Raw genomic sequence first — 12082 nt, 5'->3', positions numbered from 1 at the left:
AACTGTACCTGTACACGCCATGCAAGCTCTGTTTGACTCAATGCCCAGGCGTATCAAGACCGTTATTACGGCCAGAGCTGGTTATTCTGGGTACTGATTTCTCAGGATCTACGCACCCAAATTGCGTAAAAATGTAATCACATGTCAGTTCTAGTATAATATATTTGTCCAAGAAATCCCCTTTTATCATCTGCATTTCTTCTTGGTGTAGCAATTATAATGGCCAGTAGTGTAAAAACCAGTTGTAATAAATATAAATTTATTAGCAGCTCTTGCCTGTTGAACTGTTACTTCTTTTCTTTGTGAACGGGGCCACAGCCACTGCAAGTTCCTTGAAAGAAGACATTGACCTACGTAGGCTCTTTCTATTTATGATATAAGCTCTTTATTTAATGCCTTTCCGCTACTAACAACTTTCGTCCCTTGAGAATTTTCAATCTACTTCCGAGAAAGTGAAAAACTTTAATCACATAATCACGTATCCTGTCTTCCATAAATTATTGTGGATGAAGCCCCATCTAATGATACATCTAATAAAGTTACGTATGAACGTGGTGATAACGAGCACAACTTACACAGCTGTAAATTCCGTACGGAGAATGATAAAATCAACTCTTAGGCGGGTCTTTGTCGCGCAAACCACATTAAAATCCGTTAGTTCACTTTTCGGATATAACTGCACAAGATATGCTCAACGTCTAAAAATCACAATATGACTAGAGAAACGTGGAGACTATAAAATATATCTTGTGAAAGATATATATTACATCAGGGAGATAATGACAGTAGGCGATAATTAGACGTTGACCATGTCACGTGCAGTTTCATTTGAAATATGAACTGATGCCTTTTAATGTGGCTTGCGCTGAAAAAATGACAAAGACCCGCATAAGAGTTGCATTTGGTCATTTTTACATACGTAATTCACATCACTTACCATAAGTGAGACGTATTAGGGACATCGTTAGTTGGAACTTCCTCCACACTACTGTGTGGAAGACAACGTATGTTTTCGCTGTGACGGAGATAGTTTGAAAATGACTAAGGGGGCAAAATTAGCTAATGGCGAAATGACGAGGGATATCAAGACATCACCCGCAATCGGTCATTCAAATAAATTCAGTGGTGGGAGCTGACAATTTGTGCCGGATCGAGACTCGAACTCAGATCTCCCGCTTAACGCGAACGGTTGCCTCCACGCTTCACGGCCGATCTAAATTCTCCACTTGTGACAAGCTAGTAGCGTCCCTGTCCCTTACCCTCATTTCTCGTAGCAGTATCTGTATTCCTGCAAGAGTTCGGACGTGGTGTCCATTTGCGATGAGGGTATCAAGAGGCGTCTTCACTCATATTACTATAATAGGGTAAAAACGTGAAAAACGTGAAAAACAGCCTACGCAGAACAAGACTTCCATCATGCTATGATGTGTTTAATTATCACCTCGAAAAAATCAAGCAGGAAGCATAAGAAAATGGTGATGATAGTCCGTTTCTAGATATTCCCTCGTCAATGCGACACATTTTTTCTAGCGTGGATAACTTGGCTGAGAGATGGCTCGGCTTGGAAGCCTGCATTTCGGCTGTTCAAGAAATGTTCCACGTTGAAAGTTACTAAGAGGTTCTTCTTGAAATTCATGTCATGCAGTGGTTTCTTCAAACGAGTAAGTAGGAAGAAGTCTCTGGATGCCATATCCGGAAGATACGTGGGGTGAGGCAAAATTTGGTAACCCAAAGATGCAGCTTGTATGGCTGTCTGTGGGGTGTTTTCGTGGAGCAAAAGCACCCTCTTTGACAGCTCCCCGTGACGCTTCGTCCTGACACCCTTGTTTAAGCTCGTCAGATTTTGGTAGTATGCTCCTGTGACGGTTTGTCTCTTACGCACATTATCTGTTAGTCCCGAAAGACGCTTGCTGTCACCTCGGCCGATGGTGGCTGTGTCTATACCTTTTTCGGCGGTGTTGAATCCACATTTTCCTCTGCGTGCTTTGCTCCTTTGTATCGATGCCATTGTGATACATACAACACTCATCTATGGTGATTAGAAGGCTAAAAGCTTATCTATAGTGGTCTGACCCAATTGCCACATTTCCGCTGCTGCCTTAGTCCGACAAACTTCTTAAATTGCCGTGGGCAGTAGCGGAACCCAGAGACCGGCGCCTTTATCGTTTGCAAAATATCGTCCAAGATAATGGAAACTGACCGACGACTAATTTTCACTTTTTCCGTACTGCCTTGGTAGCCATTCGCCAGTCTTGGCGCACGCCGTCTTCTCTACAATTGTAAGTCTCGGTTCTTCGCAGAGAGATGTTCTGTATTTCGTACGTCGTCACTTAAAATTATCTAATCACACTGGAAGCGTCCACATCACCCCACCATTTTGTTATATAGCACTATTCGTTTTCAAAGTTCTATATTTTTCAAAGTGTGATTGATGCATTTTCTTTGCGGCCGGGCACGCAGCGTAGAATACAGCATAATATGACATTTTATAATGTTGGTAACCTGCCAACAGTTTAATTAGTAATGTTTCTTCTTCACTACAAGATTCTTTCGGCCATAGTGCCATTCTCAAGAAAACCTGTACATGTGACATTTGATGAGTCTACTTACGTTCATAAAAGTTGTACAAATAGAGGTCAGTTGACATTCACAGGGTGACTTGAAAACCGTGCGCAAGATTTTCAAGTTCTCTCGATCTCTACGCATAAACTTTTAGCCGTACAAAAAAAAAATGAAAATGTCTTTTAAGTTGAAAATTTAATGTAGTTACATTTTGTACCCGGATACGTTTTCGCTAGAGACCGTAGTTTTCGAGTTATTCAAGAAAAACGTAAAAAAAGCCCTTCAAACGCACCCACTCTCCCACACTTGGTTCTCACCGGTCAGAATTTCTAAACTGTTGCTTATGGCTATCCCTCCTACCACTGTACAGGGATTTGCGACTGCACGAATTAATTCCCACATCAGACCTTTTTTGGTCTTCACTGACTGGCCTTATTACGCCACCGGCTTAGTTGAGCACTTACAAACTGTAAAACTGACGTTTGTGTATAAATTTCATCCAACAGTTTTGTGAATTTTATCAACATAAAATAAACACTTACTTTGTTGTATTTGTCAGGCCTTCTGACTACGAAACTACTGTACTAGTAATGGTTAAGTTTTGATCGAATTACCAGCGTAATTAGTTTCAACGTAACTTTTACAAAAGTCATTTCTCTTTTATTACCCTCACGATTGCGTTTAAATTAATATTGTTAACGAAATAGACGAGCATGCTGGTGGCGTAATAGCCCAATCAATAGAGACTAAAAAAGTCGAATATTGAAAGTATTTAGTGTAGTCGGAAATTTTTGCACAATAGTAGGTGGAAGTGCTACGAACGACGCACTAGAAATCCTGGATGGTGAGGGATGAGTGTGGGGCTAAAGTTGCGTTTGAAGGGCCATTTTGTACCTTTTTCTTGAATAACTCTAAACCCGAGACCTCCAGCGAAAAGGTATCCCAGTTCAAGAGTTAACTGCATTAAATTTTCTTCAAAAAAGACCCTGTTTATTTTTTCTATAGGGCTATTGGTTTGCGCATAGCGTGCGAGAGAATATGAAAATCTCCCGGGTGGTTTCTGAAGGCCACATAGAACATTGTGGGTTGCATAAAACAACAGTGGTAGGGGCAGCTGAATCGCCCCGCGTTCCAGCTAGTTGTAACAGATGTCGATATTGCACCAGTGAGTAAACAGTTAACTGTCTGTATATTGCTCGATTGTTATAATTATGGAAGTTCTATTTGTATAGAATATTTTCGTGAAATACTTTTGATAGCTAGTTTGACAGTTTATTCTCGTTAATAGAAACAAATACGCACATAGAAAATCATCCAAACGGTATCCTTAACGAACAAATCGATCTCAAACGTAAAAGTTAGCTACAAAATTTTATTAACTTTTGGAAACGAGATTGGATTAAAGAAAGACAGTAAATAAAAAACAAAAGACAACCTCAGACACAAATCAGAAAATTATAATTTCAATGAAACACTACTAACATCGCTGATGAATAAAGATTACACTGCAAACACAAAACTGCAACGAGGATAAACTGTCGAACTAGCTACCAAAATATTTCAGAAAAATATTCTATACAAATAGAACTTACATGATTATAGCAATCTAGCAACAAATAGACAGCCGAAAGTGCAATATTGGCATCTGCTCCAAATAGATGTAAGATATATTAAGTAAAATGACCTGTCTATAACTTTTATGAAAGACTCACCAAGTGCAACATCTACAGGTTTATCTGAGAACGGCGCCATAGCCGAAACAAGCTTATACTAAAGAAGAAACAATATTAATTAAACTACGCTACCCAATACTTGGTGTTACGAGTGCAATGCATTGACAAAATGGCGAGAAAAAAAAAGAGTTTTTCTGTGTTGGAATGTGGGGGATGTTTATCTATTACAACCGTGCATTACACATTCAGAAGGAATTGGGGAAAGAAACGCCATGTAAACAGAGCATTGTGCTTTAGTGTCGACAGTTTCGGTGTAGTGTCCTGCGGTCGGCAAGAAAGAAGCAACAGTTAACTGGAACACACTTTATTATAATTAAAGAAAAACGCCTTCTTGGCATACACTAAGTTTTTAACGCAAGAACAACATTAAAAACCACACAACTCTTGTGGTGGCAAACTAGATAAGGAAACAAGACAATAGAAGAAAATACTGACCAAAATCTACTCTAAAACTACAAAGTGCTACTACAATTGTACGGTTAGTGAATACCATGCTGGGGCCGGCGTTAAGTACTTGTCGGAGCTGTTCCTAGCGGCTGATAAACACTGCCGGTCTGACGGTCTAGGCGTGCTTCTAAGGCCATGTCGGCGGAGTGCTACATGAGTCATATGAGTTCCAATTGGTGGAACACTGTCACGTGTTGTCTGTTTTTATGTCACATGTCGCCTGTTTTTGTTTCTGTCCGCTGGCGATGTTTCTCTCCGCGCTCCTGAAAGGGGGTCGGCAACCCATCTTGCGTGTCAGTTGTGCGGGCCTTCTAATAATAAGGGGCCGTTACGATATTCGGGACACTGGTTGTGTCTGTAAACTGAAAAGTATTGGTCGACCAAGTGTGCCAGACGCTACCGTGAAGGCAAAGTTTCATACGCAGTCTATAACATTCGACGAAGGTTAATGTTTTGTGTGCTGTGCCTCAGACAAAGCTGCAGGGGAAGTTTTTCTTCTGTGAGAAGACTGTGATGCGCTCTTCTTACCTTGATATACTGCTGATTCCGAGAATTTCATCTTCCAAGACGTTGCATCTCCTCACTGGAGCCGGCCGCTGTGGTAGAGCGGTTCTAGGCGCTTCAGTCCGGAACCGCACTGCTGCTCCAATCGCAGGTTAGAATCCTGCCTCGGGCATGGATGTGTGTGATGTCCTTAGGTTAGTTAGGTTTAAGTAGTTCTAAGTCTAGGGGACTGATGACCTCAGATGTTAGGTCCCATAGTGCTTAGAGCCATTCGAACCTCGCTGGAGCATCGACGTTTGTCGCTTGCTAATCGACGAACTTCCGCATCACTGGACTGGGCTTAGTGCCCCTTAAGTCTCCTGATCTAACACCTTGTGACTTTTTCTTGTGGGGCCGTGTTTACGTACTACCACTTAACAAGAACACTGAACCAACTCAGAGAATGCATCAATGCTGTTGTAATAAACAATGACAGGATGCTGCTACCTAAGGTATGGTATGAACTAGAGTAACATTTGGACGAGTGATGTATGACCGGAGAGGCACTCATGGATAGGGTTGCCATATCTAGCTGGGACTTCATTGGGACACCGAGATGGGGGTGTAGAAATGAAGTAAAAATTTATTTAATATAATTACTTGTTATTTATAACACAGTTTTACGGAAATTTTTGCGGCAGAAGTAGTTGATATATCATATTTTTCGGAAGGTTTCACATTTTTCAGCAAGTCTCTTTTCGTTTTTGCGTATTTATAAAACTCCATGCAAGTCAGCTTGTAGTTAAACTGGCACTGTGGTTCCATTGTCCCTCGCAGGAGTCTGTTTCTTTCATTATGAAGACATCAGCGAAAATATTCTTTCCACAGTGGTATTGTGTGGGGGAATAGAAGACAAATACTCACATAATTTTAGCAGCTGGCATTCGCGTTCAGGATTTTCGGTTGCCAGGAGAAAGTAAATAGTCCTTTCTTCCGAGTCATGCTTAGTTCCTAAAAATCTCTTCAGATACATATATTCCTGAAAAGGACTTGGAAGAGCAGTTGAACGGAATGGACAGTGTCTTGAAAGGAGGATATAAGATGAACATCAACAAAAGCAAAACGAGGATAATGGAATGTAGTCGAGTTAACTCTGGTGATGCTGAGGGAATTAGGTTAGGAAATGAGACACCTAAAGTAGTGAAGGAGTTTTGCTATTTGGGGAGCAAAATAACTGATGATGGTCGAAGTAGAGAGGATATAAAATGTAGACTGACAAGGCAAGCGTTTCTGAAGAAGAGAAATTTGTCAACATCGAGTATAGATTTAAGTGCCAGGAAGTCGTTTCAGAAAGTGTTTGTACAGAGTGTAGCCATGTATGGAAGAGAAACATGGATGATAAATAGTTTGGACAAGAAGAGAATAGAAGCTTTCGAAATGTGGTGCTACAGAAGAATGCCGAAGATTAGATGGGTAGATCACATAACTAATGAGGAGGTATTGAATAGAATTGGGGAGAAGAGGAGTTTGTGGCAAAACTTGACTAGAAGCAGGGATCGGTTGGTAGGACATGTTCTGAGGCATCAAGGGATCACCAATTTAGTACTGGAGGGCAGCGTGGAGGGTAAAAATCATAGAGGGAGACCAAGAGATGAATACACTAAGCAGATTCAAAAGGATGTAAGCTGCAGTACGTACTGGGAGATGAAGAAGCTTGCACAGGATTGAGTAGCATGGAGAGCTGCATCAAACCAGTCTCAGGACTGAAGACCACAACAAAAACATTCCTAAAAACAATTGCTACCTGAACTGTTCACACAATTTTTAGTCAGGCGTACAGGGTGTTACAAAAAGGTACGGCCAAAATTTCAGGAAACATTCCTCACACACAAATAAAGAAAAGATGTTATGTGGACTTGTGTCCGGAAACGCTTAATTCCCATGTTAGAGCTCATTTTAGTTTGTTCTTCCACCTACGCTCAATGGAGCACGTTATCATGATTTCATACGGGATACTCTACCTGTGCTGCTAGAACAAGTGCCTTTACAAGTACGACACGACATGTGGTTCATGCACGATGGAGCTCCCGCACATTTCAGTCGAAGTGTTCGTACGCTTCTCAACAACAGATTCGGTGACCGATGGATTAGTAGAGGCGAGCCAATTCCATGGCCTCCACGCTCTCCTGACCTCAACCCTCTTGACTTTCATTTATGGAGGCATTTGAAAGCTCTTGTCTACGCAACCCCGGTACCAAATGTAGAGACTCTTCGTGCTCGTATTGTGGACGGCTGTGATACAACACGCCATTCTCCAGGGCTGCATCAGCGCATCAGGGATTACATGCGACGGAGGGTGGATGCATGTATCCTCGCTAACGGAGGATATTTTGAACACTTCCTGTATCAAAGTGTTTGAAGTCATGCTGGTACGTTCTGTTGCTGTGTGTTTCCATTCCATGATTAATGTGATTTGAAGAGAAGTAATAAAATGAGCTCTAACATGGAAAGTAAGCGTTTCCGGACACATGTCCACATAACATATTTTCTTTCTTTGTGTGTGAGGAATGTTTCCTGAAAGTTTGGCCGTACCTTTTTGTAACACCCTGTTAATAGTGTTTTGAATCAGCTCCAGATCTAGGGTTTCAGGTCTCTTTCCTTCCTTAGGCATTTTCGTAAGCTACTTTAAGTTCATTGGCCAGTAAATAGTCGAGAATAAGACTTCAGTCATCGAAATGTGTCACTATACACATCACGGTCTATATATCCGCAGTAAAAACTTCAAACATTACTAAGTTGCACTCGTTGTTCGCATTGCGTTTAGAAAGAATCGTCTTATCTGATCGTTTTTCAAATGGAAACTGCCACATTCGTATGCGTGGCGCTTATTTAATAGTTCCAGATCCGTACTACCGGAGAAGTCTGGCATTTTCTTGATTGATGGAGATAGATCTAGAAGGTGCTTGCATCGTCGATACAGGATATGCAACACGCAACGCCGTCTGTGAGACACCTTGTCAACATAAATTTGATGACGTAAATAAAACTAACTGAGGCTGCAATTTACATGTTGCGCTAACAGAAGGCGCGCAGGGTAGCCGCGCGGTGTAGGGCGCCTTGCCACGTTTCGCACGGCTCCCCCCATCGAAGATGGTTCGAGTCCTCTCTCGGGCATGAGTCTGTGTTGCCCTTAGCGGAAGTTAGTTTAAGTTAGATTAAGTAGTGTGTAAGCCGAGCGACCGATGACCTCGGCAGTTTGGTCCAATAGGAACCTATTGGACCAAAATTTCCGCTAACAGAAGACTTTACTTTAGTACTTCAGCCAAGCTTGTAAAATTATTTTTCAAAATCGTGACAAAATTAGACCTTGTCGGGACAAGAAGGTCCATAGCGGTGACGCTCCCGATATATCGGGACGAATGGAAATCCTATTCATAGAGAATTTATAGAATGCACAATGCAGACTTAGTGAGTTTACGGTTCTATTCATGTATCAGTCATATTTGTACATGCAATACCTGGAAAAATATAGGGCTTTGGAAACGAACGTATCACTTCTAGTAGCGATGTATGATGGTGCATTGCTGCCGTATACTTGCACCAAGTGAGCAGGGACTGTTGCAGCGCCGTTCCCCTGCGAATATAGAAAAAAGGAAAAAAATTATCGCACGATATTGTCTTTCATCAATGGGCCACATCATTTTGGTTTGCCTTATCTAACGGCGTACTACGGTACTGGTTCACGGGGCTTTCAGTGTGTATCAGGAAATAAACAACTTTATTTTATGAGGGCGTTGATTACAAATTTATTTCTGCCCTTTGCATTCAGGCTTTCTAAAACTTCGTTACCTTTCACTGTAGGATTTATTTCAGGCCCATGAAAAGACTGGCTTTCAACATCTCATCTATGAGTGGTGGAAATATTGAGCAGATGTAATTGAAGCAATCGCCATCCATATCCATTGTCGAAACACAATGATCTATTATTACTTAAGCATTTATAGAAAAGGATACGTGAAATAGAAATTAAAACAGCAACACCAGCAAAGATAGAAAGCAAATCTGGTACTCTGATATCAAAGGACATAAGGTGACTCACATACCTGGTATGCCAGCATTTCATATTACAACTGAGTAATAAATAATCTATTAATCAGTATTAATATGAAATTGATGACTCACTCATGACGCCGCACAGGGTGTATGAATCACATTGCATCCTTTGACATATATTCTGAACCTGAGGTTACTCGAAACGCATATACCTACACAACTGGCCATTAAAATTGCTACACCAAGAAGAAATGCAGATGATAAACGGGTATTCATTGGACAAATATATTATACTAGAACTGACATGTGATTACATTTTCACGCAATTTGGGTGCATAGGTCCTGAGAAATCAGTACCCAGAACAACCACCTCTGACCGTAATAACGGCCTTGATACGCCTGGGCATTGAGTCAAACAGAGCTTGGATGGCGTATACAGGTACAGCTGCCCATGCAGCTTCAACACGATACCACAGTTCATCAAGAGTAGTGACTGGCGTATTGTGACGAGCCAGTTGCTCGGCCACCATTGACCAGACGTTTTCAATTGGTGAGAGATCTGGAGAATGTGCTGGCCAGGGCAGCAGTCGAACATTTTCTGTATCCAGAAAGGCCCGTACAGGACCTGCAACATGCGGTCGTGCATTATCCTGCTAAAATGTAGGGTTTCGCAGGGATCGAATGAAGGGTAGAGCCACGGGTCGTAACACATCTGAAACGTAACGTCCAGTGTTCAAAGTGCCGTCAATGCGAACAAGAGGTGACCGAAACGTGTAACCAATGGCACCCCATACCATCAAGCCCAGTGATACGTCAGTATGGCGATGACGAATACACGCTTCCAATGTGCGTTCACTGCGATGTCGCCAAACACGGATGCAACCATCATGATTCTGTAAACAGAACCTGGATTCATTCGAAAAAATGACGTTTTGCCATTCGTGCAACCAGGTTCGTCGTTGAGTGCACCATCACAGGCGCTACTGTCTGTGATGCAGCATCAGGGGTAACTGCAGCCATGGTCTCCGAGCTGATAGTGCATGCTGCTGCAAACGTCGCCGAACTGTTCGTGCAGATGGTTGTTGTCTTTCAAACGTCCCCATCTGTTGACTCAGGGATCGAGACGTGGCTGCACGATCCGTTACAGCCATGCGGATAAGATGCCTGTCATCTTGACTGCTAGTGATACGAGGCCGTTGGGATCCAGCACGGCGTTCCGTATTACCCTCGTGAACCCACCGATTCCATATTCTGTTAACAGTCATTGGATCTCGACCAACGCGAGCAGCAATATCGCGATACGATAAACCGCAATCGCGGTAGGCTACAATCCGACCTTTATCAAAGTCGGAAACGTGATGGTGCGTATTTCTCCTCCTTACACGAGGCATCACAACAACGTTTCACCAGGCAACGCCGGTCAAGTGCTGTTTGTGTATGAGAAATTGGTTGGAAACTTTCCTCATGTCAGCACGTTGTAGGTGTCTCCACCGGCGCCAGCGTTGTGTGAATGCTCTGAAAAGCTGATCATTTGCATATCACAGCATCGTCTTCCTGTCGGTTAAATTTCGCGTCTGCAGCACGTCATCTTCATGGTGTAGAAATTTTAATGGCCAGTAGTGTAAATAAAATTGAGCTGTTGAATATCAAGTGACTAAATATTTTTTTCCAGCGTCATAACAGCAGCGTTTCAAATACATAATATAATAAAATGGTCTCAGGCCTCTTACGCGACTGCATGTCACACCTTAAATTTAAAACATTCTAGATGTTTCGACGTAGATGGTTTCCAAAGAGTAATGCATTGGAACTGACACATGATGATGGAGTAAAGCCTTCGAAACAAGTTTTAAATAAAAAATATTATAGTTTAATGATTGCTTGTTCTTGCTGTTTTGAATCCGAAGGCTACGGCCTCATGAGCGTGTTTTCCACGTGCGCTTACGTTAGGAATGGGAAAAACTGACCGCTTACAGCCGATACCGGTATTCTAGTTCTGAATAACAGGTAATTTTCGGTATTTGTTTGGTCTCGGTTATAACAGTTGTTTCTTTACTATTTTAGTAAGTATCAATAAACCTTTTTCAAAGAACGAGTAATTTTTATTTGTAAATTTGCATTGCTTTCAAACATTGCGTTATTATAGAAATCGGGAAAAATAATGACAATGCCGGCAGAAACGATCAACAAGCACATGGCATAAGAATTGGAACGGCATTGCTGAGACAATAATGTACCTGTTACCATGTGGTGTGGACCTGTTAGGCGGTATGCGTGTACATGCAATGTGCATCACTTGCCCCATCTGGTCTTTACCAGTTTCTCATTGTCGTCATCGGACATCAGTTGTATTACAGAATGACACCATCCCTAGTCTGGATGCAACTTTACGGAATACGGTATCAGTGAAGTACAACGCTTCATTTGCTTAAAAGATTACTAACATGCAAAGCAACAACCAACTTGTGACACAATAAAACGCAAAACTTAATACTTCGTCCGTAGTTTACAGTAAAAATAAAGCCGTTGATCTACTGCCTGTGTCTACATAACATGCGTTTATCTGCTTGCAGCCCTTGAAAACGGACAAAGTAAGACCAGAAATAAAGTTCTTCAATCTCAGTTTTCACCCTTTATCACTGACTATTCTTAATATCCAGATAGTGGTATGATTACAACACTTTTTTGGCCAGAATTTCAAAAAATTAGAAACAGTAGTAGAATACTGCTAATTTTTTGTAGTAGTCAATCACTTATCACTTTTTGAGAAAAGCGGCGAACGGTGGACGGACTAAGTTTTTTTA

The 12082-nt window shown here is 41.7% G+C and overlaps 1 protein-coding gene across 1 annotated transcript in view; it reads left to right on the top strand.

The window, feature by feature from the left end:
• LOC124605813 (uncharacterized protein PF11_0207-like) overlaps positions 1-12082 on the top strand; it is a 281675-nt gene that overhangs the window by 76181 nt on the left and 193412 nt on the right. The window lies entirely within an intron of this gene.

This window comes from Schistocerca americana, chromosome 3 (assembly GCF_021461395.2).
Source record: "Schistocerca americana isolate TAMUIC-IGC-003095 chromosome 3, iqSchAmer2.1, whole genome shotgun sequence".
Classification (NCBI taxonomy): Eukaryota; Metazoa; Arthropoda; class Insecta; order Orthoptera; family Acrididae; genus Schistocerca; species Schistocerca americana.
Note: the sequence above shows the minus strand (reverse complement) of the source record. Positions and strands in the feature narration are given on the sequence as shown.